This window comes from Ursus maritimus, unplaced genomic scaffold (assembly GCF_017311325.1).
Source record: "Ursus maritimus isolate PB19 unplaced genomic scaffold, ASM1731132v1 scaffold_2, whole genome shotgun sequence".
Taxonomy (NCBI): domain Eukaryota; kingdom Metazoa; phylum Chordata; class Mammalia; order Carnivora; family Ursidae; genus Ursus; species Ursus maritimus.
The window spans coordinates 101,285,874-101,307,009 of record NW_024424452.1 but is presented as its reverse complement, the minus strand read 5'-3'; the positions used below and the strand labels follow the sequence as shown (position 1 = coordinate 101,307,009).

The 21,136-nt window shown below is 47.5% G+C and overlaps 1 protein-coding gene and 1 long non-coding RNA gene across 5 annotated transcripts in view; both read right to left on the bottom strand.

The window, feature by feature from the left end:
• The window catches only part of NAV1 (neuron navigator 1), a 246,049-nt gene that overhangs the window by 54,805 nt on the left and 170,108 nt on the right, over positions 1-21,136 (bottom strand). The gene's annotated exons all lie outside the window — the stretch shown is intronic.
• On the bottom strand, positions 2,577-7,253 carry LOC121104048. Its single transcript, XR_005836427.1, has 2 exons — positions 6,785-7,253; positions 2,577-6,084 (listed from the first exon to the last, which is right to left on the bottom strand). It is a non-coding gene; the product is annotated as an uncharacterized LOC121104048 (long non-coding RNA).

Below are 21,136 nucleotides of genomic sequence, written 5' to 3'. Positions count from 1 at the left end.
TACCAACAATACTACTGGCTAGGTTTTGACTCAGGGGAAGAAAAGGAGGGGGCGGTAGGTGGGGAAGGGGAGGCAGGAGAGGAAAATTAAAGGAAAAAGAAGAAACACTAGGGTCATTTGCACCTCACTGCCCGTCCTCCACCGGAATCAGGCAGTGCCTTAAAGTAAGATGGGATGCAAACATATTTGCGGCTTTTACAATGATTTATGCGGGACTGACAGAAGCAACAGCCTTTGGTAGTTAGAAACGCAGATCCTGCTACACAGACAGGTTGGAAGAAGTCGTAGAGAGTGCGTATGTCTTGTGTAAGGTTCTGTTACCATTGTGGCCACACAGCAAAGCCCCTGACATTAACAAGCGGCCACTCATCTTCAGATCTCAAATCACGCTGTTAGCTTACAGTGAGAATCAAAAGAGGTGAAAAAAGATAGGAATCAGGCCCTAAATTCAGACTCCTAGGCTAACACATCTGTGCAACCCTGAGCAGTTTCTGGCAGCTCCAAAAGATTCAGGCCAGACTGCTGGTGTGAAATGCTGAGCTGGCAATAAACACCTCGAGCCTGTAAGCTACTCTCTCTTCGCGGAATGAGGCTTCCCACCACAAACCAAATGGAACTGCCAGGCGTTCCCTCTGAACACATCACTCCCCCCCCCCTTTTTTTGACTTCTTTGTATTACATTCAGTCTTCACACTCCATTCCCTGGCCTTCCATTATCACCTTTTTTTTCCCTTTTACTCTATTAAATAAAAAGTCCACTTTCTAACTTCTTCCTTAGAGTTCCGCAGAAACTGAGATCATCTTTTTTCTATTCACTGAGCCTCGGTCAAAAATCCTGCCTCAGAATCGAGGGCTAATGCGCCACCCAAACGTCCTGCCTGTAATTACCCTAATACCGTCCACATTTAATCTACACAAGAAAAACAGAACAAGGCACATGAAAAAGGGAAGCCAGCAAAACAGAATAAACACACGTTCCAAATCCTAAAACCTAGCGGGAAAAGCACTGGACCCTAATTCCTCGTGTCTGCCTGCTTCCATACGATCTTGCTGAGCTTACACACTGCTTAGAGGGGCCTCCCTGCCAGGGAGGCTCACCAATTTGTTACGGGGGGAGCTTATCCAGTGCTTCCATCGGCACCGTGGGATCATTATTTCCTAAGAAATAGCCACAAGAAGGTAGGAGAATTTAAGGGCACACTTCATAACTGACCATTTCTTAGTCCGTGTGGATTCAATGGTAAAGATTTCCATGGTAGCCAAGCCATCCATGTAAGCCTGCTTTGTGAAAAGCTGCTGTTCATGTAATCAGCATGGAATCTGACTTGACATGAGCTATTCCTTAGACCCACCCAGTCAAACGTAACCAACGTAAGCTCTCCACCCAGTCAAACGTAACCAACGTTAAGCTCTATGTTGCTGGACAAATGTGTAGCAGTGTCCTGTACCTAAGTAGACGGAAGTCTGAAGTTTTACTAGACTCATGGCTTTCTGGAAGACAACTAATTTAGGAACCTGAGGGGACAACCAAATGATACTAATGAACATTCACAGTCTTTGCACCATACCCTCCAACTTTAGAAATGTTGAAACCCAGGGGATGGGCTCCAGTCTGTGGAGTCAATACAGCTCTCTCACTCACTCATTTGTCTGTTATCTGTCCATAAGCTTGCATCAAATCAAAGCAGTGTCTCCATGCTTCTCCTACTGAACACACTGTGTAAATACAGTCTTTCTTTCTTTCTTTCTTTCTTTCTTTCTTTCTTTCTTTCTTTCTTTCTTTCTACTTCTTTCTCTTTTTCTTTTTCTTTCTTTCTTTCTTTCCTTTTCTTTCCTTCTTTCTTTCTTTTCTTTCTTTCTTTCCTTTTCCCTTCCTTCCTTTCTTTCTTGCTTGCTTGCTTACTTGCTTGCTTTTAAATAGGCTCCATGCCCAGCATGGAACCCAATGTGGGGCTTGCACTCACGACCCTGAGATCAAGACCTGAACGGAGATCAAGAGCCAGATGCTTAATGGACTGAGCCGCCCAGGCGCCCCCGAAACAGTTTCTTGAAAGGCATCTTTAAGATGCTGCCCTTTATACTGATCCTGTGGCACCTGCCTTTGCCAGAAGGGCATGCATTTTACGTTATTGTCTAGCGGCGATGCCACTTTTGTGCTGATCCATGCACATACTCTCCTCTTATTTTTCTTTGTGAATATCACCAAATCATTATGAAAACAATAGTCACTGTGTGCCCAGTACTTAAATATGTATACCAAGCACTTTGCTGGCCTTTAATTTTCATTTGCTCTTCATATTAACCCTGAGTTAGATATTATTTCTGTTTTTTTTTTAAGATTTTTTGAATTTATTTATTTGACAGAGATAGAGATAGCCAGCGAGAGAGGGAACACAAGCAGGGGGAGTGGGAGAGGAAGAAGCAGGCTCATAGTGGAGGAGCCCGATGTGGGGCTCGATCCCACAACGCTGGGATCACGCCCTGAGCTGAAGGCAGACGCTTAACGCTGTGCCACCCAGGCGCCCCATAGATATTATTTCTATCTTACCTCTAGGAAAGCCAAAACACAAGAAAGGTAAAGTTACATGCCCAAGTTTAATATCAGGATCTGTCTGACTCTAAAGACTCTGATTTTAACCACTATGTATACTACACATACTCCCATCACGAGAGAGAGAACTGAAGTTAGGGGTGGTCACAGAATAGCAAAACTAAGTTAGGCATTTACTCAGATCACTAGGGGACCATTTGGCATTACTTCTGCAGTGTGTTATTTGGCAGCTTTCCAAATGGTGTTCCACTGGAGGGCGAGATCATTTATGCACCTCAAGGGGCTCTTTGCACAAAAAGGTGGCCTCCAGGTCAAATTTATTTTGCGTCTGCTCCATCACTTCTACACCGCATCTCAACAGTTACCGAAGTTGGACACTGAGAATGGTGAAAAAGAAATGGTTTAGTTCCTCGACGTCCAAAGCCTGCAAACCAAAACAGAATTTGCCTGAAGGAGTGACAGGGTCCTGGTTCACTCGCAAAAAGAAGAACGTAGGACAGTCTAACTTGACAGAAACCTTTCTTTCATATTTGCCCAAGCTGACTCCTACCGATTGGAAAGGCAAACTTCTTTAACGTGAGAACGGCCACAGAAAATCTCAGTGCCGCCAGGCTGCGGGAGAACGGGTAAAAACGGACCGAGGTGGCAGCAGAATGGGAGGAAGAGCCAGCGGCCAAGGATGACTGACTTAGCACTTGGTGGGTAGGCGTTCTTTTTGGACCACCCCATTCCAGGATCTAGAAAAACTCAGCCAGGATGCTACCTGGCCCGTGAATATGAAGTTCAATCTTCTGGACGTGGTTTTGCAAAGAAAGTCTTTGTAACCCGTGGTAAGAATCATAGTGAGGAGAGGGGCAAATGCTGGATGACCCCCAAGTGAGACTGCTTGATGGGGTCTTCTGGATCCAACAGGGCACTCTGTGGCTGGGGAGGGGGGCACCCTACACATGGTACAGCCCAGGGCCTTCCACAAGGGCCACAGAATTGGCAGCATCATCCCTAGAACTCCTCTTGCACCCTCACACATCATGGGGAGGCTGGCCAAGTGGCATTAGAGGTGCTTCCTCTTCGGACAGCTTTGTGTTCCATGTGGGGCACAGGCCAGTCTTCAGAGTCGAAGCTGTCAACACCATGGCCCCTCACAGCTTAGGCTTTGGGGTCAACAGCATCCATTGAGTGGCTCCTGCTTGCTTCCACCCCACCAGAAGAAGTCCTGCCCACTGGCTCCCTCACCCGTTGTCTATCAACATCCGGTGACCGCCAATGGGTCTTCTCGGCACTGAGGTCTGTGCCCTACCTGGCTGTTTTCCTTCAGGTGCTCATCTTAGATGCTGATGGGAAGTCCAGAGGCTGATTTAGGGAGTGGCCCTGTTTGGGCAGATTGGTCTGTGCTAACAAGTAGACAGCAGTGGGGAGCGGGGGCTGGCTCTGTTGGTGGAACATGGGACTCTTGATCTCGGCGTTGTGTGTTTCAGCCCTACGTTGGGTGTAGAGCTCACTTGAAAATAAAATCTTAAAAAGAAAGAAAGAAAGAAAGAAAGTAGATAGCGATGGAGTAGGGCCCAGGCTAGACTTGAGTATGAGGGCATTTAGAGACCCCTTCTTTATGCGGAAGAGCTTGTGCACCCAGTCTTGCCGAAACCATGGATCTGCAAGCGCTGGACATCTCCAAGGTCAAGAGGACATGTTCCTCTCTCATGCCTTGCTGGATGCAAATGAATTCAGAAGTGTTTCCTAGGTTAAAGGGTGATGTCCTAGGTCAGCTGACTTTTTCATTTGATTACAGCAATGAAGATGGAGTATATACTATGAACCACAAAGTTGTGTCGTCTCTATCCCAAGACGAGGATCAAATATAGAAACTGAAAGAAACCTCTAAATCTCTTCCCCTTTAGCGATGTTGAGGAGGAGCTGCTTTTTCAGGTATTCAATGGACTGTATGACATGAGAGTCAAGCCTGAAGGGCAGGTTGCTGAACAGGGAGATCATGGGAGTTGCTTTTTTGCCGATGACATCTGGGGCTTAGGAACTAGTAATGCTGCACTGGTCAGTGTAACAGTGGTGCTTTTACGCAGAGCTCACTGTGACGTCCTCTTATGCCACACCTACGACTACTATCGTAACTACAGAAGGAAACCTTTAGGGGTCAAGTAAGAATCATTTACTGATCAATCACAAAGACAGCCAGAGTAGAAAAGAAAAAAAGGAAAGAATTTTTCATTAGTTGCATGCCCTTTTTCAACTTCCTGGAGAAGATTAAGTATCAAAAAAAAAAATCAGATGTGTTGGAAGACAAACCTAATCCAAAAAAAAAAAAAAATCGGATGTGTTGGAAGAGAAACCTATTAGTCTGAAGAAAGATTTTTTCTTCAGGATGAAAATGCAGAGAATTTCTACATATTTAGTCAGATGAATGCAAACTACTGATTGAAAAACGAAGCCACAGGAAGTGGGGATTCTGAGGCATTATGAATCAGAATGTTTTGGAGAGCCTGCCCTGTTCGGCACCCACTCAGGACATCATCAACCAGAGAGGTCAAATGTTGTCATCAAATGTGGAGGCCATTGAGATACTTCTTGGGCCCTGTGTGGACATCTTGAAGAGAGATTGAAATAATATGAAGAGCTGATAAAATGGTTTTGTTTCAGAATAAACAAGGAAGTATGAAGTGTTTGGAGAACTAGGCTTTTTAAACGCCTGAAAATATGATTATAGTACTTTAATTTAGATAAACTCTATAAAAACACATGAAAACTGAAGATCTAAATACTTTTATGCAGACTCTGCAGTATCCCCCTATCTGTGCATTTCCCCCTTCATTTTCAGTCTGTTCCTTGGAACGTCTTAACACTTACAGGCAACTTTTAGCTCTTCCGAGGCTACTTTTTCATGGTGGACCTATGCTGCCCACCCTCTACAATTAAAAAACCAAATAAAACCCCCCAAAACTTTCCTTGTAGGAGAGTCTTCCCCATTGCAGGCATCAGGAGTGAGTTCCCTTTAATGACTTCACCTTCCAGGTACTTTCCCCGCACAGAAGAACTCATGGCTCTAGTACACCAGTTGCCAAATCTGACCACGCACACCACCACGATTCTTGTGTTATAGCCTCTAAAGAAAACCATACTAAGAATTCGAATAATTGCTGAGCCTGCACTTGACCATAGAAACCAGAGTAGTTTCAACTCTGTACCACAACCGACAGCCAATCATGACTGCCTCTTAAAAAATAATGATGAAAACTAAGTTAAGCTAAAAGTAAGTATATCCTTCCTCCCTCTTAAGTTTGTTTTTAATGTTTTTATGCAAAAGATTTAATTTTTATTTTACTAGGATAAGAGGGTGTGTGTGTGTGTGTGTGTGTGTGTGTAAATTCTTTCTAGTATTGCTGAAAACAACTGAAGTATGTTATGTCCAAAATGTCAGCCGGGTAGGGTTAAGCCACCAACTCTTGATCTTGATCTCAGCTCAGGTCTTGATCTCAGGGTTGTGAGTTCAAGCCCTGCACTGGGCTCCATGCTAGGAACGGAGCCTATTTAAAAAAAAAAAAAAAAGTCAACTAGGCAATATGTAGGCAAGTACTAAGTTACAGTTGTCTTTACTTTGAAGTCTTATTACTGATGTCTAAAGGCACTAGCTTCACTAAAGTTTTATCTTAAAGTACCTAATGTTATTTCTTCTGTCCCTGATTGCATTTTGTTTACATTATACCTGAAACTATATTTTCTTTAACCTTTTGGTAAAATGACACTGTACAAAATATTATTCCATATTGGTTGTATTGCTAATCTTATTTTGAGAGCCAATTATACATGTTGAATAAAATGAATTATTTCCCCATTTAAAACACTGGTCAAGTTCGGATGTTGTAATGTATAGTAAATATATGTATTTGGTTTTTGTCCTGTTTCTGGCACAGAGCTCCTAAAATCCTAGGAATTTCCTAGGTGATGAAAGTGATACAGGCGTCTTTACTTATTACGTCAATGTGATGACTTTTGGACCCCAGGCAGGGGAACCAACCACATGATTAGAGGGTTGGAACTTTCATTCCCTGTAGGCTGAATCAATTGGCAAAGGTCGGTGATTTAATCAATCATGCCTGCATGATGAAGACTCCATAAAAAGCCAAGAGGACAGTGTTTAGAGAGCGTCCAGGGTTGATGAACAAAGGGAGATGTGGGGGCAGCCCACTCATAGAACAGAGAAGCTCAACACTCCTTCCCACGTACCTTGTCCTCTGTGTCTCTTTCATCTGGCTGTTCCTGAGTTGTATCCTTTCACGATAAAGTGGTACTCCAGTAAGTAAATGTTTTTCTGAATTCTGTGACCTACTTGAACACAATGATCCAAGCCAAGGAGGGGATGTGGGACCCTCCAGTTTATAGCCAGGCGGTGGCCACCTAGACTTGCACCTGGCATGTGAAGTGAGTGGGGGGTAGTCATGCAGAACTGAGCCCTTAACCTGTGGGATCTGACGCTCTCTCCAGGTAGATCGTGTCAGTACCCAGATGAACCACAGGGTGCCCAGCTGGTGGCGGAGAATCAGCATCAGCATTGGAGGAGGATGGAACAGGACAAAATAAAATTGTATCCTGCAGTACAAGTAACACAAAAATTCTAGCATAGGGGTGTCTGGGTGGCTCAGTCATTAAGCGTCTGCCTTCAGCTCAGGGTGTGTTCCCAGGGTTGTGGGATCGAGCCCCGCATCCGGCTCCCTGCTCCTCTGGGAGCCTGCTTCTTCCTCTCCCACTCTCCCTGCTTGTGTTCCCTCTCTCGCCGGCCGTCTCTCTCTCTGTCAAATAAATAAATAAAACCTTTAAAAAAAAATTCTAGCATAGACAATAGGACTGAACAGGTAAAAGCAAATCCAGCAGGAGAGGGTTATCTCTGGTTTAATCCTGGTGCCTCCTGACTCATGAGCCACGTGGGGAGAACCTGCATTTGCAGGCCAGCATTGTCCTTTAGACCACCTCCACTCACCATCCCCACCTGACCTGGGGTTTACTCCTCCGTCTACTGGAACCTGGACTACACGTCCGCTGCTTCACTAAGATCTCTCCCGTCAGGGATGTACATTGCTAAATCCAGTTAGGACTTTTGAGTCTGATTTTTCCTGCCTCTCAGTGGTATTTATCAGTTTTAGTCACTCCTTGAAATTCTTCCCTTTCTCTGCCTCAACAACAGCACTCTCTTCTTGAACCCCCTTATCCAGACTCTCTCTTCCTCTGCCAACCCCTTAAATGTTGGTCTTTCATTGTATGTGGCCCTTGACTGACTGGTGTTCCCTTCTACCCATTTTCCTGGGAGTTTAGTCCCTGGCATATATGACAGCAAAGCATCTTCCTCTATAGGGTGAGAGGGGTTGAATGGCGGGGTCTGGCACAGAATAGATTGCAATAAAAACCGTGTTGAAGGAACAAATCAAGGGGTCATATTAAAATGTTTTTATGGCTATGGCGGAGAATCCTGCCAGTGTCTGTGGTAGGAAAGAAGGCCATATGGAAAAACAACTATTACTAAATGTTTTCTTCAAAGCAATTTTATTCTTTTGGGAATCCCAGGTTCTAGCTTTCCTTTGCTCTCCCCTTCCTTGGACTTTCATCGCCATCAAACTGGCAATGTACCTACTTTTGGCAAAGAGGGTAACAGCTTCGGACTGGGTTCCTGTGGTTGGGAAGGTTACACCAGGACCTTATTTGCTCCGTCATTAGGTTAACAACCATCATCCGGCACAATTACCCACCAGAGGCCAACACTTTATGTGGCCCCCAACCTATTTCCAGAAAACCCTCCTATGCAGAGTTTGCCCAGAACGGCTTAAAAATCCAAGACTCGCTGTGAAGCTGTTTATGAGTAAAACTGTTTGACCTCTCATAAAGAGAGCTCCTTGAGAACCCGAAGCCTTGTCGCTTCTGTGGAAAACACTTACCCTATCCTGGCCAATGCAAAATGCACAGCATCTGAGTTGAGCACTGTTGTTTTGAAGGAATCGCTGGAGAAGCACTAGAACATTACCCCAATTTCTTTAATAAAGACATTTGAAAGATCCATTCTTACACCAACTTCAACCACTCTCCAATCCCAGACAGTCGTCGAACATGAGGTCACCAAGGTTTCCGGTCAAACACTGGATGGTAGAATTTAATAAAATAGAGGTTTTCTCCAATTACCCAATTATGGGCTGAAATTTAAATATAGCATAACTGCTTCTGCTTTTCCCATTTATGAACTATGCTATCTAGCTCCTACAGGGGCTCATCGATTCTGTCTTCTAGGATGGACTGCAGTCCTTACACCACAGTGGTGGCCGAACAGACAACTTAAAAAGTATTTACATTAAAAAAAAAAAAGTGTTTACATTATCTGTCCCCTCCCCCACCCCTCCAAATAGCCAGTTCTTCGATAAGTGAATGCTCGTCACTTGGGAAGACAGTTACAGGCGACCAAGAGAACTTTCTTTGCTTGGGGGGGATGTGGGTTCCCAATCCATTCTCAGACCCCAGGCAGATATGAGATATTATACAAGGTAACCTTTAATCCGAGCATTTTCCCCCAAAAAACAACCCATACATTCTTTCCTAATGTAAAGATTTCCAACAACAGCACAAAACTAGCTGTTAATAATAGGTCCCAACATGTAAATTACAGTGGTCTCCAAAAATAAAGCTTCATGGGGGAAAAATCTGCAAGTTACCACGGTGAGGTAGACGCAGGGAAAGAACAGTTTCCTTACACCACGGACATCTGGAGGTCCTCGCTCAACTGGCAGACAAGTATTCCGAGCACAGTGCTTGGAAGCGATTTTTTTTTGTGTAAACCACACCATGACTTTTCCCTACCTCGCCTCTCTGTCTCCCGCTCCTCGACCAACCTTACAATTAAACACCCAAGGCTTGCTCCTGAGTCTCATTCTTTCCTTACGTTTCTAGAGAGCAGTAAGGGGGGTGGTGGCTGGGGGCAATGCTGTAATCTGTTACCTTCTCAGCACTTCGTCTAAAGGTAATGACTGGGCCCCCATGTTATTTGTGAAGTTTTCTTTCCTGCCAACTAGCCCATAAATGCTTATAGCCTTGAGGCCCTTAGAATGAGAGTACTTGTTAAGGATTCCAAAAGCAGTGCTCCCAAGAGGCCCCCTAGATCTGTGCCTTCTGAATAGCCACTAAGATGCTTCATTCTTCTTTGATGAATTCTACCAAGGAACACTGGGCAGGTTTGTCCCAAGAAATCCTAGCATTATAAAAGTCCCATTGAATGGAAAGTTTACTTGTTGCTTTAATCTAGGTCTTAAGAAAGGCTGAGTTGTCACCCCCACCACGGGGGGGACCACTGATCTGCCCTTAGTGGGCACTGTCATTTTTACAACCCTCTTGCCTTCATCTTTATCTCAAAATTAACCCGCCTTCTTATCTTAAGTCATTGGGTTCACGGCCTGCTTACTCTTGGTGAAATATCTTTGTTGAGAGCTCTGAAGGTTTTTCACTTCAGAGAACAGGACAGCTGAATACCACATTGTGCGTGGGGGTCAAAGGTCAGCATCACAGAGAAAACCCAGCTAATGCGCTATGAAAGACCTTCATTTTTGCCGGCAGCCTTCCATGCGTGTGAAACTAAGCACATCTCTCACCTAGCATAAAGCCTTGAACAAAAAGAATGAAAAGAAAAAGGAATCTTAATTCTTAACCAGTAAGTGGATGGAGTCAAGATCTTATTCCAGAGAAACAAAACTATACGCAGGTGTTCAGGCAAGGTAAAAAGCCACTCGTTCTACGCCCCAGGCATGACATTCTGCCCACTGAAGGATGAAGGATAAATGGAGGAAAAAAACTAACAGGGAACTGAAAAGATTTCAACGTCTCAAACCCTCCCCTGCACATGCCAGATATACCAAACATTTCTGTAAGGCAGATCAGACGTCCTACCCAGTTTTTATAGCATCGGGTATTGAAGTATCTGGAGTGCTTCAGACACAGAAATACCTGGCCGTTTTCTGTAGCTGGTGATTGCTTTCAACACCCCGCGAGACCGGATTGCCGCATTCCCGCAGCAAATCGACATTCCATCCCCTCCAAACCAGCTCGCGCTCACTGTGTGCTTCTCAACGGCTGGGGCCCTCCGTTCTCCTTTCAAGAAGGGGAAACTGAGGCTGGAAATGTTGCCCCTGGGCTGTGGAACAAGTCAGTGTCAAAGTCAGTCCTGAGATTTCTGGGCGCTTCACCTCTTTACTGCGGCATCAGCAAGGGACTCCAGCGCGGGCTGTAGCATGTGACACCCCCCCCCCAGCCTCGCTGACACGTCCTTTACTTACGCTTTCCTCAGAATGCCTCCTGCCACATCACCTCCCCAGATCGACAGGGAAAAGAGTTTTTGTTATCTAAAGATACGTATTGTAGGAAAAAATAACAATTTGGGGAACACAGGAAATGACCGGCTAGGAAACTGCTTTTGGTATTCACATGCTTTTCTTGGGCAACTGAGTTGAAATCTCTGCTCTGAGCCTTCATGATCGGTCTGGGGCTTTGGCGTATAATCCTTAAAGAAGTCAGAAGAAGGAAGATTGAAATTAAAAGAAGAGAAAGTTAATCAAAATCAAACGGGTTTTGTTTCTGGGAAAGGTGCCTTCAGGCAACAGACCGGAACGAAAACATCCTGTTCTTTCTTCCATTTTGTTCTGAGGCAGCATGGATCCCAGAGCTGCTTCTCAGCTCAGAAAAGGGGTCCCCGCCTTTCCATCTCACCCTCCAGCCTTTCTTCCATTTGGAAGAATGAAGCCCTAGTGGGGCACCCCTCACAGGTGCCAGCCGCCTGGGCATCAACCAAGTGTTAGGTTTGAGTAAATACAGAATTCATCAATTATCGCTCCAAAGTAGTCGGCAGTGAATGAACGTAAGATAGGACTTGGGCACTAAAACTCTGTCTTCTAGGGCGCCTGGGTGGCTCAGCCGGTGAGGCGGCTGCCTTCGGCTCAGGTCATGATCTCAGGGTCCTGAGATTGAGGCCCGCATCGCGCTCCCTGCTCAGTGGAGAGCCTGCTTCTCCCTCTCCCTCTGCCTACCACTTCCCCTGTTTGTGCTCGCTAGCTCTCTGTCACATAAAGAAATAAAATCTTTTTTTTTAGATTTTATTTATTTATGTGACAGAGAGACAGCCAGCGAGAGAGGAAACACAGCAGGGGAGTGGGAGAGGAAGAAGCAGGCTCCCAGCGGAGGAGCCCGATGTGGGACTCGATCCCGGAACGCCGGGATCACGCCCTGAGCCGAAAGCAGACGCCCAACGCCTGCGCTACCCAGGTGCCCTAAAGAAATAAAATCTTAAAAAAAAAAAAAACAAAGAAACCAACTCTGTCCTCTAGTCTCCACTGGGGAGAGGGCAGTTCAGTCTCACATAGATTTGGAGAAAGAGAGACATAACAATGACCTACTCGAATAGTTTGCAAGCCCCTTTTGAAGAAGAGGAAAGCTCTCTATAACATTTTTACCCAAAGTCCCCGGTTTACCCAAAGTCCCCGGTGTAAAAAATAGGTAAACACAGAGCTGCTCTGGTTGAAAGGGAGGCAGATGGGTCCACTTGCCCTGCCCCACCCAGGTCCACTCTGAGCGGTTTCATCCCAGCCTCTTCCTCCCCCATTACCATGTACATACAAGTCATCTGGGCAGACGGTGGTTTTTCTACATTGAAAGGCTTTCCCCGAAGGCCCTTCCAAACCTTCCTTAGGGCACTCATTACATGTCAAGTCCTTGTTACAGAGAATTACAGACAGGCGCCAGTCAACCTATGCGGTTCAAAGTCCTAGAACCAGCAGGGTTTTCCCTGACACACTTCTGCTTTTCCACCCCCTCTCTGCGCCCCCACATCCACAATGCCTTACTATATCCAGCATCAGTTTAAGATTTTCATGACGTGGAGTGATCTGAGAGCAAAATCCTTCTAGAGTTTTATAATCTCCCCCTAGGACCTTTTAAGTCCTACACTTATCTCAACAACAGTTTTACTGACAACTTGCCTTTTCAAGCTCCCCCAAGTCTCCAATAATGTAGTTTTTATAGAAACGAGTTTTTCTTTTTACACTCCTATTTCATCAGCTTATGTAAGGATCGAGTGGAATAATGTCAACTGGCGTCAACAGGTTTGGGAACAACTCTTGGTAAGCATTCGGCTCGACTGGTGGGAGCAGAAGGGTGCAGGCACAGCCAAGAGCAGGAGTGCTGGGTGTGCGGAGGGCACGGAGAGCAAGTCCGGGGAAAGGGCTGTGCTCTATGGGATGCCAGAAGCGCTGCAGGAAGACAAGAGTGAAATTCGCAAGGCTGAAGACATGACCACACCTTGGCTTCTGACCTTCCTGCTTCTCAATATATCCCTCCTCGCTTCACCTCTGGATTACTTTGTTAAAGGTAAAGACGGGAGATGGGGATAAGGAAGCGAAGCGGACAGAAATAAAAATTCAGGTTATTTTTGAGTCCTTGGGCTCAACTCACACGACCGGCATTATTGTACTTGGATGGCCTTATTTTACTGGTAGAATCATTCTGGGTTAGAGAGCGTCTCAGTTCAACTTTACAAGAGAGACAAGGAGTGGCCAAGAGGCTTGCCAGAGCAGACGGTTATGTGAAACCCAGAACGAAACCCAGGAGTCCTGACTTCTTGGGGGGTCTCCTACAGGTGGCAGTGCCTCCCTGGCGCAGCGAGATTTTTTCCAAGGGCCTTGGACTTGCCGGGGATCCAAGCTCCTTTCACAATGAACAGCTCTGTGCAAATTTCCAGAATTCGTTTCTCAGATAGCAGCAAAGCTCCCAAGCCAGGCTATCCAGGAGTAAGCCGTGACTTCCTCCCTCCTGCAGGAGGTATGGTTAGCTTCTCGGACCTGGGACCGGGACTGGCCTTTTACCCCCTAGGGTTTGGAGGCCAGGGTGGAGATTGGTGAAGTTCCCTGCTGAGGGAACTGAAGGGGAGCAGTTTTGATCCACCTCCCTTCCTAAACACACCATACGTGCCGATCTTCTGGGCCCCCAGCTTCACCAGGGGTTTCCAAACGGGGACGCCAGAAGAAAAGCAAACACTTAACTGGTAACAGCAAATATGAGGTTCACTTCCAGGAGATGAAAGCAATTTCTATAAGCCACAGGAGAATACCAGGGTTATTCCATATACCTCCCCCTTCACATTTAATTTATAAGAGTCGGGGGGAGGGAGGACCCTGTTAATTGAACAAGGACAAGAGAGGACAATTAATAAACATACTGCTCATTAGATTTCGAAGATAATTCTAAAATGCATTAGAAGCATGGAGAAGAGTGGTCTCTATGGATTTTCCTCATTCAGAGAGCCACCTTGTCAGGAAAAGGTGATTTGTAAGTCCTCCCCAAGATTAGCTCAATGCTAGCCTCAAAGGCATCTGCAAAGTTGTTAAACATGAATCCCATATATTAAAGGACCCACTCCTGTGAAACTGCTGTGGGGAGCTCCGAGTCCTGGAAGAATGCTCCAAGAATAAGCACTTAGTAGCAACAGGTATGGAAATCTGGGTTGCAAATCCAGGGCCTGGAAAATACAAGGATGTTCACCAGGAATTTATGAGAGCTAAACGGGGAGAGACAGTATAAATTATGGGAACTGAATACATACGTAACAGGACAAAATAGGAAGAAATGGCACACATTTCTAGAACACGAAAATCCACCACAACGTAAACAAGGATTTCACTAGGGAGCTCTTTCCGGACAAGAGGCATCCATTTCCAGGGATCTGATTAACCAACGAAGTGCTGCTTTCCAACTGCATATAAGAGAGAAATGAAGGAACAAGGTCTCGGATTTGTGCCACAGAACACTGCTGTTATCTCAGCCACGGTGTCTAGGGGGTCAAATTCCAGAAACCCTGACACCCAAGAATAATTCCCAAGTATTTATTTTCCCTGAGGGCCTTGGAGCCATAATTCCACTCACTGGCAGAAATACTACTGCTGTTTAGAGCTGTTAAAAGCCTATTTTTAAAATCACACAATTGGCAGATTATCAGGATCAAAACCTGGTAGTCTACGACAGTCTTAGAGAAGAATTGAAAAGAATCCATGGGAAAATGTTCCAAGCTGGAGCACCAACACTTTCATGCATGTGTGTGCATACACACACACACACACACACACACACACACACACACACACACTCACACACACTCTCTCTCTCTCTCTCAGGAGCATGTGTGCGCGCACCGGACAACTGCCAGGAGAATGAGGGGCTAGCAGGACATCCAAGATGACGGAGCGGGATGTGCCTTCTGTTCCAGTTTTCCGACGTCTTACCCATTGATCCCACGGCCTCATACATTCTCTCTTCAAGAGAATTCATCTTGGGCCCAGGGCCCTCTCTCCCTCTTCTTTGTTTTTTTTTTTTTTAAGATTTTATTTATTTATTTGACAGAGAGAGACAGCCAGCGAGAGAGGGAACACAAGCAGGGGGAGTGGGAGAGGAAGAAGCAGCTCCCAGCAGAGGAGCCTGATGTGGGGCTCGATCCCAGAACGCTGGGATCACACCCTGAGCCAAAGGCAGGCGCTTAACCGCTGTGCCACCCAGGCGCCCCTCTCCCTCTTCTTTTATACCTGAACACCTTCCTCCTTCCTGAATACACTCTCCAGATGTCCTTGCAGTCTACACTTGGCCTTTTCATGACCTTTTAAGGCAGTGCTCCCTGACCTGGCTATAAGTCCATGCGTTCCACATGCTTGCTCCCTATTTCCAGCTACTGCTATTCCTAGTGTCAGAAATCAACATCCAACTCTGTATATGGGTTAATCATACCATCATGGCGACGGAAATAAGTTGTCTTTGGTTTTCTTTGTAGTGATTGGCACAATGCTTGGCACACGGTAGGCGATTAATAAATCCTCACTGGTGGATGGCTGATCGGCTTCTATTTTATGTAGCTGTTCTATTTCAGGAGATAGGATTGGACCCAATCTAAAGAGCTCTAAGTGGGATGTGGCACAGGCTAACGGTGGTGTATATAAATCTGCACTGTTATATTAAGCTCTTATGATGGAATCCTGTGAGCTATGTGTTGTCATTAAATTCCACATAGACACCACTTGAGTAAGAGTCCCTGGCCCCTAGGAACTTATGATTAGACAAAAATACCACCATATAACAAATGAATATGGGGAAAAAAAATAAGCAGAAAAGCTGCTTCCCTGGAGGTTGAAGAACCTCGTTAACAGTTTTCCTTTATAAAAAAATGACCATCCCAGAAGGGAGTGTAGGCATTCTCAAGCTTGCAGAAAGTGCTGAGCTCCTTAGACTCACGTTCAGTCTACGGTGGAATGGGCTGTGGAGCCAGAGCTGTGTGTTTGCATTTCTGCTCCACCACGTACTGGCTGTGACTTCGGGACAGGCATGTTCCCTCCCCGAATGCATGCCCACATCAAGAAATGGCCATATCACCATCAGCTCTTCCCGGTTGCTGGGATAAACAAGGGAAAAAATAAAGCACCCAGCTCAGTTCCCAGCAAGAAGGTAGATACCCAACTTCCCTCTGTGCTCCTCTTTTGAATAAGCCACCTACTACCCCAATGGCACCTAGGAAAACCAATTTATGAGGGAAACTCGTATTTGCCATACCCTCTGTAAGTCCAGCATTTCTTGACTGTAGAGGACAGCGGCCAGGGTATGGTGCATGTGTATGCACGCACACGGGCAGGGGCTTTGGTGTTCTTCTCTCCCCCAGTGACATGTCAGGGTCTTCACAGGAGAGAGGCTTCCTAAGATTTCAATGTCCAATAATGTCCAAGAATTCAGTGTTCCTAGGAACTTCCTGAAGCATCCCAAGAAAGTGAGGGTGAGGATGAAACCTCATATCCGACACACCCTGCCCACGGGTAGCATCACTGGACTCTGCTTTCGTGGTAAAGGAAGGGCAGCCCATCATTCTGGCCATGAACTTCGCCTGAGATGAAACCGGGACCAGGCTCTGGAGGGAAGAAGCCAGCTGTGCTATCAAAGGCTTCCAGAAAGGTTCCCGGTGGTGCTGAGCAGTGACACTTGGATCAAGCTCTCCGTGTCAGGGTTCTGTCTTAGACAAGGAGTGTCTGTGATCACCGAAACCACAGTGATGGTAGGTCTGGGCAGAGAAACTGGGGGATGACAACACAGCGTCTCAACTGAGGAAAACTCCTCCCTCTCTCCTCAAACGAGCTCTGGTTCCTCTGGAAAATGCTTACTTTTGCTCTCAGGCCCAATGGAAACGCCATCTTCCCGTGAAGTCCTCCCTGACACTCAGGCTATGGTCCCTCCCTGCTTGCTTCTGCTTCCTGCACATTCCATCTGGTGTCACAGTGATTTGCATGCTGTTCCCTCAGCCAGGCCGCATCCTCCTGCATTATTCCCCCTCCAATAATGCATGTATGCGCTCACTGACTTTTATTTATCTGTTTTCCCTGAAAGATATAAGCTCCCTGAGGACAGAGGATCACTACTGTACTCCCGGTTCCCAGCACTGGGCTTGGCATCTGCGAGGTGCTCGCTAGTTTGCTGAATAAGTGAACGAATAAAGGCTAGCTCGTAAGGGTCAGCTCGAGCACCCAGCATAACAGCTGGCGCAAAGGTATCACATCGTAGAGGCTGAAGAAGTAAGGTGGTTTTTTAAATGATTACGTTTTTTTTTAAGTGGCCGATCTATATGCAAATTGCCATTAAAATAGGATGTATAAATACGGCATCCTAGTTAGCATAGAATTTGGACTGAACAGAAATCTGAAGATGAGTAATTGAGAATTTGAGAAAAAAATCAAAAATATTTTCGAAGCCAGGAAGTTATTCAGTCTGTTATTCCAATTGGCATCCTCATTAGGGTTCTAGCAAAATGGAAAGAAAAAAATGAAGGGAAAAAGCAAACTTGAAGAATCCGGGAGGGACTCGTCCTGCCTGTAAGGGACGTCAACTTAGTAAATATCATTTGTAAAAGCTCCCAGGTTGAAAGCACTTTGCTCTGCAAATCAGCTTACTGTCATGACTACGTCCCAGGGAGGTAGACTGGTCAGGAGTTAGGCCCGTTTTATGGAGAAAGAAACTGAGGCTGGAGGCTATGCAACCTCTGTAAGTCTCAAGGCTGAGTGTAATGGAGCCCTGGTCCCGAATCGGGTCAGCAGACTCTGTAAGTGCAGTGCTCTTCCCACCTCACTCCCACTAGACTTCCAGGCGGACCGCAGACCTTTGCAGGGGCCTCAAATACTCTTAACTTGTGCACCTTCAGCATTTGGTATTCCCTGGGCCTAGATCAGTGTCAATGAGAATGATCTCCTTATAACAGTAGCGCTGAGGGGTTGGCTTTAGAGTCAGACAGATCCAGGTGTGAGAACAGATCCCACCACTGTGGTCTTAGATATGATTACTTAACCTCCTTGTGTCTCAGTTTCTTCATTTGTGAAATGGGATGATGATAAAATATACCTCGTATGGTTGTTGGGCTTAAAGAAGTGAATGTTTATAAAGCGCTTCGCATAGACGGTGTTTTGGAGCGCTCTGTCATAGGGTGAAAGGGATCGGTTCAGATGTCGGACACAGCCACATTAAGTCTTCCTTATTATAACGCTTCCCGCTTGGCACCTCTCTCCTCCCTGCTTCTCAAGCTCAGCGCAGGGGCTTTGCAGGAAGAGGTTAAGCCGGCAAGTGTGGTTGCCTGCGTTGTGCGTGCCTAGCCCCATAAAACCCGCTAACAAGAAGCAGCTCGTTGGCTCTGCTGTCCCTAGGCATTTTGTCCTCTCACAGAGGCTGGGTTTGTGCCAAGCTGAAGTCCTATGCCCCAGGGGGGTCTCTGTGGGTTGAGTGAGGCAAGTGCTGTGAGCGGGACTATGTTCCCACTGGTCCCCAGACTCTGGCTAAAAGCCCCTTCTAGGACAGAATCTAGGAATGCTGAATGGGATAGGTGCCTGCACCCCGGGGTTTCCTGCTTAGAAAAATTCGAGGGATGGTGATTTCTGGAGCAGGAGAGAGGGAGGGGTCTCCAGGAGAGATGTGCAAGAACGGTGCTTACGGAGCCAGTCTGCCATGATAGACGTGTAATCCAGGCATCTGCTCTGAGCCAAGTGGAGGGGCCAATGGCTGATCACAGCTCGACTCATCAAAAGCTGGGGAATGGAGATACTGGGGGCCAATTAAGCCATTCACCTTGGTACCTCCCATCCTTTCCATGCTGCCTCCTTTGGAGCTTCAGGGGAATCTGCACCTGAGGGGCAAGCCTCTCTTGGATCCCTGTTGGCCCCAATCAAGCATCATTTACGGGGAAGGTTTCGAGCTGTCTCTGGAGCAAAGGCTTGGGCTAAGCTCTCCCTCTGCGGATTGCAGCCAGGGTAGTTACATTTTATATCTGAACTCTGCTGATTTGAGGACTGACCTCCACTTTATAACATCCCCTCTCTCTTTGCCTACCAACGACACAATTGGCCTGAAAGTCTTGGGCTTGGGTGGAAAGGAAACTGTAGCCCAACCTCGCCCTACCCTAGCAGGCAGCCGGCTGAGTGCATGTAATGTGACCTGCTCCCCTCCGTGGGCTGTGGCAGACAGCTCCCCGCCCTGGCACACCTGCACAGAAGTCTGTTTCTGGTAAGCAGCTAGGTGAGTACTCGGCAACTATAGCCCCAGGGTAGGCACTAACTCACAGTGTACAAAGCCTAGGTCTCCCAGGGTGCGGTGGGAAGGGGTGGAGCAGTGCAAGGGGGCAGGGAGACCAGCCATTCAAAAGAAATGACAGCGTAACCTAGAAAAGGCTGTGTGTAGGAAAAGAGTGATGGGCTCAGGGAAAGGGAGCCAGCTAAAGGATTTTCACATCTTCCAGTGGTGAGGGAGGCAAAGAACAGAAGTGTAAAACCAGTGCAAATCTGGGTTCAGTGACAATTATAATCCTGCTTGGGCACTCCCTGCGTGGATCTCAAGTAGGTTCTGAACTGGGGTGCGGTGATGGAAGTTGGGAATAAGGTCAGGAAGAGCCCCTTCCTTCTACCTTCTTCAGGACCCAGAGACTCAGGACTCACCCCCAGGATCTCACCAGAAGTAAGGATCCCCAGAGGTCCCTACACAGATCTAGTCTTTGTTCATACACTGGTTCCTCTTAAAGATATATCCCACCAGTCATCTTAGCAAAGTCAGTCCAAGGGTCCCAAGTCCCATTCCAGAGGGGCTGCAGTCTGTCCCACTGTGGTGGGGGACAAGAAGTTGGGGGCCAGCAGGACTCTGGCCTCCAAGGGCACCCAGTGCTGCAGACGCCTCGCCCTTGCCAGGCCTTGCCTGGTTCTGTTAATCTTACCCTAGGCGTGTGTGTGCAGAGCTGCAGTGGGGTCCCTAGCAGGCTCCTGGGGCTCTCCCCAAGGAACCATGGAGAAGCAGAGCATGTTCCAGGGTGCAAGTCTGGGCTCTTGGGGTTGAAAGCCCTGAGGAAGTTTGGGGGTGGGAGTGGTCTCAGCATCAGGTCTCTGGCCTAACCTCCAACTTCCTTCAGCCAGGCAAGTCAGAGTGGGCTGAGGGGAGGGAGTGTGTATATTGGGGTGGGAAGCTCCCAGAAAAACCAGAAAGCATCAGCTCTCTTTCTCTGGCTGTTGGAATTTCCTAATCCTCTCTTGGAAGTGCGATTTCCAAGTCAGCTCTGAGGATCCTGGGCTGGCTGTGCTCACACTCACTTCCCCTTAGTGGGGAGCCTCTATGCGTGGCCCCCCTCACCACCCCACAGGAGTGGTCTGTGGAACCCCACCATGCATCTCCCAAATTCCACTGCTGCTCATCCCTTCCCAGAGTAGAGTCCCAGGCTTCATGGTTTCTCAGAGGAATCCAACCAGCTGTGGGGTCACAAATTCACCCCCACCTCCCCACCTTAGGTCTCACCCCTCTACCTCCTTACACCCCAGAGCTTCTGGGCCAGGGAGACCCTCCCCAGAAGGCCCCTTCCCTTCCACTCTCCAGGTGCCTAAGAACCCCGACCCCCCCCCCCACAGCTGGGGGTGGGGACCCCTCTCCCAATACACTGCAGTGGCAACCATCCAAGTTCAATCAAGTTGTGCCATTGTCTCAGCTTTGTCCAGGTCTCTGGGGAGTCCAAGCGCCTTGCCTTGCCTTCCTTCTCCCTTCCCCAGACCCCTCCACACACCCACCTCCAACTCCCAAAGCCAAAAAGCCCAGGGCTCCCCAGAGCCGGGAGCCAGAGTCCTCTGGCGGCGCTGGCACTCCTCCCTCCCCCTGTCAGAGAAGCAGGGCGGCCAAGACCCTCCTTCTTGCAGACCCCACACCCACTGCTGCGGTAGTGTAGCCAGGGGCGGGGGCTGGGGTTGGGGTTGAGGGGCTCCCAACCCGACCCCAGCACTGCGGCAGGGGCCGGGCGCTTACCTGCGAGGGAAATTCACCGTCCTTCCCGACCTGGGCAGGGGCAGATGAAGCATCTTCCCCGGCTCAGATGGCCATTCGCCGGGTGGGCACCCAGAGCCCTCCCCGGCACCGCGGACACCCGAAGAGGTCTGAGCCCGGGCCACGCGGAGAGCCAGACACCGAGTGCTCGCCGGCCCTCCGCTCCCTTTTCTCCCCACCACCCGGGCTCGCACTTATGGCTCCAGC